The following is a 5000-nucleotide window of genomic DNA, read 5'->3' as shown; positions in this document are numbered from 1 at the left end:
TGATAAAATATTTGGTTGGTGTACTTAAAATACTTGACTAATACTGGCTTAGTATGTTCTTCTTAACGTTGATTACGACACGGAAACCAAACACACATTCGTATAAAATCGTGGGCCCACTCATAGCAACGCATTCCCTTTTTGTCTGGTCGATACCACTGTTCACGCTAAACTTCATCAGCACCACAAAAATTTACATAAACAGCATTCCTATCAACAGAGCACACAGACACATGAGCTGGGTGTCAGTCAGTCATTCGGTGTCCCCTCAGTCCTTCCCCCCCCCCCCTCGGGGACCATTCTTGATAGGCCAGGGTACGCCGCGATACCCCTCAAGGCCTCGGTTAAGGCAAACATTTACGCTCGCTAAGAATTGAACCGGTTTCGGGTTCCAGCCCGATTGCTTTCTCATCGGCAGGGATAGACATCGAACATAAAAACTCAAAACAAATCTGTGGGATCAGGCAACCAGGTGAGGGGGGGGGGGGGGGGGGGCAGAGGATGATCAGGTTTTTCGCGCCTTACCCCAGGATCCTGCCGGCCAGCCGTGCTTTCGACGTGAAGCTGGACTTTTATGGACAGCCGGCATCGAGGCAAAAGACATGTTGAGGAATCTTTTTGGCAATCTTCCACCATTGAGTGCCTTTGTCTTTGTTTTTAGTTCGCCCATTTCGCCAGCGGATGTGGGCTGACTTTCACAATGTTGTCCGGCCCTTCGCCGGAAAGGCTGCACGGTGGTTAACGATGAAGGATGCTCTTTTTTTCTTGGTGGCCGCCGTGGTGCACTAAATTCATCTGCCCAGGCACGTTTACCCTCATTTGGTTGGACTTTTTTATTTTATTTTGGAGCTTATCGTCTGTTTTTTTTTTTTTTGAGAGAAACTATCAGTTTGCGCTAAGAGGAGAAGGGACCTCGTGGGAACTTCGTCATGATGATGGCGCGAAAAAAAAGGAATAGTCAAGAGGTCTAAGCGATCGAGAAGGTCAAGTGCGATCAATCCGTCGAAGCCCGCATCAACTATCAATCACTTAATTGATCTTTGCATCATCTTTCATGAAATTTTGCATTAAAAAATAAAAAGATACGGGTCATAAAAGTGTAACGTTCCGTTTTATAATAATCTAAAGTGTTTAAATCCATACTTCTGATTGGATCATTGGATCTGATTGCTAATTCATCGAAACTACAAAGCCAACCCACGGTTGGTGCTTAGATGTGAGTCATAAAATGCTAAACTTCGATTGAAAGGCACGACGATCGATGCAATCCCACCGCAAAACGTGAACGATCGACGAATGAGCGTTAAGATCGAACACCCTCGAGCATGATATCATCTGGGGTGATTTACAACCGCCACGAGTTTATTTTGTTACGAAAATCGATTATAATCTTCATCGAGCTAATCTGCACCGCAAAACGGTTTACCAGCCTACACCACAACGATCATAAACGAATGATACATATTTTTCGCGGCCAATTTATTGTAACGGCGAGCCACTCACTCCAGCAAGCTGAGATCCAGAATTAATCCGCTAGAATCAATGAATTGCCAATGGGATTTGCGGATTTGTTCACGCCGTTAGACCACAACAGCGTGGCCGGAGGTCCCGGATCCCCCTCCGGAACCGGGCACCACCACCGATTAGACTGTAAATGGTTCAAAATTCAAAGAACCGTTCGGTTGGAGGCATCCAAAAAGTTAGGCACTGACAAGAAGGAAGAATTAAGCCAAAGCGTTGTCGGAAGTGTGAAATTGCCACAGCGAGCGAGCGCGTAACGCGAAACGGTAGCCCCCAAAACGCTACGGCTCGGTGCACCCACCGGGGCAAGCGATAACGGAATGGCCAGCGAACGGGTTCTGAATGATGCGTAGCAGTAAATGCAGCAGCGTGGCAGCTAGAGCACACAGCACCCCCATTGCCCGCTGCCCGCTGCCCTATGGCCTAGATAGGTGCTGTATCAGCATTTTTGGGGATTCTCTTCCAGCGGGAAAATCTAAAACAACAACCACCCTGGCCTCCCTGGCCATAAATTAGAGGGAAGAATGGGAAATTCCGTCACGCTAAAGTGATTAGAGGTAATCGGAGCAGCTATAAAGGATTGGAGCGACTATCAATTGGTATGATCGCTCCTATACGGTTGATAAACACAATTCTCTCACGTGAATTCACTAAAACGTACCTTTTGCGACGTGTGGTTTGCTCTCCGATGGACCAAAAGTTCCGATTTGTAGTTCCACCGTTGGTCCGTTTCTCGCTTTTTTCCTTTACTCCAATGTTAGCTCAAGCGTTTTTCGATTCGTTCGATTGACCTTTCGGATTTGTTGCAATCCACTCAACTCCGGTTTCACTGCTGCACTGCCGCTGGGCGTTTGCCAGGTTGGTGTGTTGGTGCTGCCGTGGCTCCAACCAACCAGCTCCAATGCAGACTCCACACTACCTAATGTTTGACCGCAGATCATCCAATTGGCACCGGGAACACGATTTTCCACGATTAGTACACGACCGTGAGCACAACGGTGAGTTGGTTTTCAATTGAATTCGAACAACACCAAGAGATACTCTGCACACACAAGCACGCACACTCACAGGCTGGATAACGTAAAAGAAACGTGCGTTTTCCGCCGATTTGAAGGTTGGAAACACTAGGATGCACTACAAATGCCACTCAGCGTCTCAGCGAACGGGTTTGGTTCGGGCTCGTTACGAATACCGGTTCGGCCAGCGTTCTTGCGAAACGGAGCAAAAATGTCAAACGATCTTGGCGACGATCTTGAAGCCCCGTCGATCTTAAAAGCACGACCATTAACGCACACTTGGCCGCCGACAGGAAAGCAGGTGAAACAATCGAACGACAGCAGGGAGTGTGGGGCACCGGGAGGAGATGGACACCGATCACACAAAACGGTGACAGCCGATTAAACGTGCAACCATTTCAAATCACACTTGCACACGTTCACGGATTGATAAATTTGCCGATGTGCCGCTGCGGTATCATTTCATCTCGCTAATTGCCAACGATAATCTCTGTAGGCAACCTCCGTTTTTGTTTTACCAACCAACTGCCACTGCCACGCCACGATGATGTCACATTTTACGCACTTTGAGTTGCCGGAGCCTTCACAACGCTTTATTATCCAGTATAGGTCACAACAGTTCAAAGCCGCCTGTCTTTCAAGTTTAGTTTGCCAATTACCTCACGTGCTGTCACGTTTTACTATCCCACCTCACACCTGTCCACGGAAGCACGCACTCGTCAATCACAGTAAACTAACGGAAATAACAACAACGGTGAGCAGCAGCTGCTCGGAGGTTCCGAGATGTTGTCGCTTTGAAGGTTCGACCGCGATTGTTGAGATGTGGTGCCGCTGGTGCCGCTGTTGTTGTGCCATGGAGGCGCCTGCGTGGATTCATTCATTCCGAGAGTTGTTCATGAGAAAGGGGTAGCCCCAAGCCACCACGTTGGCGGCGATGAACACGGCGTGTTTGTCCATCTCGATCATAAAATAAGCTACTAACGAGATCATGACTTTCTTCTTTAAATAAATGTCTAGGCAGGATAAAAAAGGAATTTAAGCATTTTCTTGAAAAACTATCATTTAGACTAGCCATTAGAATAGTAAGGTGTTGAAAGAAGTATATTTAATTGGATTTTTTAAAAAGTAATCGCACCAAAACGTAGTTTTGCTATTTTTTCTTGTGGTTTTAGGTACAATTTCAAAAGTTATACTCATTTTATTTGCTTCCGTTAGTGATATTTCATTTCGTTTCCTTTGTTTGTTACTGGAATATTGATTAGAATCGTTTCTGATTTGATATTCATATTAAAAATCATCCAACATATGTTCGAATAGAAATTGATTGGTTAATGAATAAAGCTAACTGTGTAATATTTTAAAAGTATCCAAATAGCAATAATCGAACCATCCTTGTATCGTATTATCTTTTTCGTTGAATCAACTGGCAAACTTTAGCCAATTTGGTATGACTAATTTAAAAAGTTGTTTAACGTAGTAGTTGATACCCTTCCCTCTTGGTCGTTATGTTCCAGGAGTCGCACTATTTGAAAATCGGTTTTTGAAAAATTCGACTGAACATAGAACAACAAATCATATCCGACGCACACCATCGTGGCTTCCGCGTGTACGTACGCAAGACGCTTCTGTGTGCGTTTATGTTTATGCTGCGTTTATGCGAAGCAACTACACTTGGCGACAAAGAAGTAGCACCAGCAAAATCATGTTTTCTGTCGTAAAATTTCTTGTGAAAATCGATCAACCAGTTAGATCGACCAAAAACTCACGATGGGCTCGTTCAAAATTTCTTTTAATTCTTTGCAAAACTCTTTTCCAATTCTGTAGGTCGACAATTTGTAATATCTATCGGCGCAGTAGTTAATTTTGTTGCAAAACCTCTATGTTTCCAATTAATGAAAATGCAAAATGCTTTATCACCAAGATCCTTGAATTAAAGTGAAAAAATAACCGATGATACTACAGAAATAAACGTTCTTCCAGTAGCTTTCGTTAAGAAACGCAATCGAATTAGGGCTCTTCAAACTTTTTTTTTATCGTATCTAGCGAAAACACCTGAATGAAAAATAGATTTGTATCTGGAAGAAGTACTATACTGAAATCGTGCGTCAAATTACCCATCTATTCAGTGCTGTTTGCGGATTCCTTGTGCTTGGTTTTTTCAGTCATCGATCTACCAGAAACCATGCGTGAATTTCTTTCAGTTGTCTATTTATCACAATAGTCCGGTCTTTCTCTCGTGGTATTTTTTTTTATTGGATTTACCTTTTAGTGGTTTCTGTTATATTTTTTTGTATATTTTCTCTTAGAGCGAAGGACTTTTGGTTCCTCGTTTTTGCCTGCTCCCAACACGCTACACACTACTGTTGCTTTCCGTGAGTGTATGTTTTACGATTTAACCCAGGCGCTTATGGCTAACCTCATTCGCGAAAGCTTATCACCTACTACCATTGCCAGCAGGAGAGA

The 5000-nt window shown here is 44.1% G+C and overlaps 1 protein-coding gene across 4 annotated transcripts in view; it reads right to left on the bottom strand.

The window, feature by feature from the left end:
- The window catches only part of LOC126581553 (uncharacterized), a 90014-nt gene extending 86669 nt beyond the window's left edge, over positions 1-3345 (bottom strand). The window contains exon 1 of one of the 4 annotated variants that reach the window (XM_050245283.1): positions 3227-3345. The gene's annotated coding sequence lies outside the window, so the exon portion shown is untranslated. Of the gene's footprint in view, positions 1-3196 lie in introns of all 4 variants that reach the window. The other 3 variants (XM_050245284.1, XM_050245285.1, XM_050245282.1) reach the window with 3 other exon arrangements.
- Between the last annotated feature and the right edge of the window lie 1655 nt (positions 3346-5000).

This window comes from Anopheles aquasalis, chromosome 2 (assembly GCF_943734665.1).
Source record: "Anopheles aquasalis chromosome 2, idAnoAquaMG_Q_19, whole genome shotgun sequence".
Classification (NCBI taxonomy): domain Eukaryota; kingdom Metazoa; phylum Arthropoda; class Insecta; order Diptera; family Culicidae; genus Anopheles; species Anopheles aquasalis.
The sequence above is the reverse complement of the archived record's forward strand: the minus strand, read 5'-3'. Positions and strand labels throughout refer to the sequence as shown.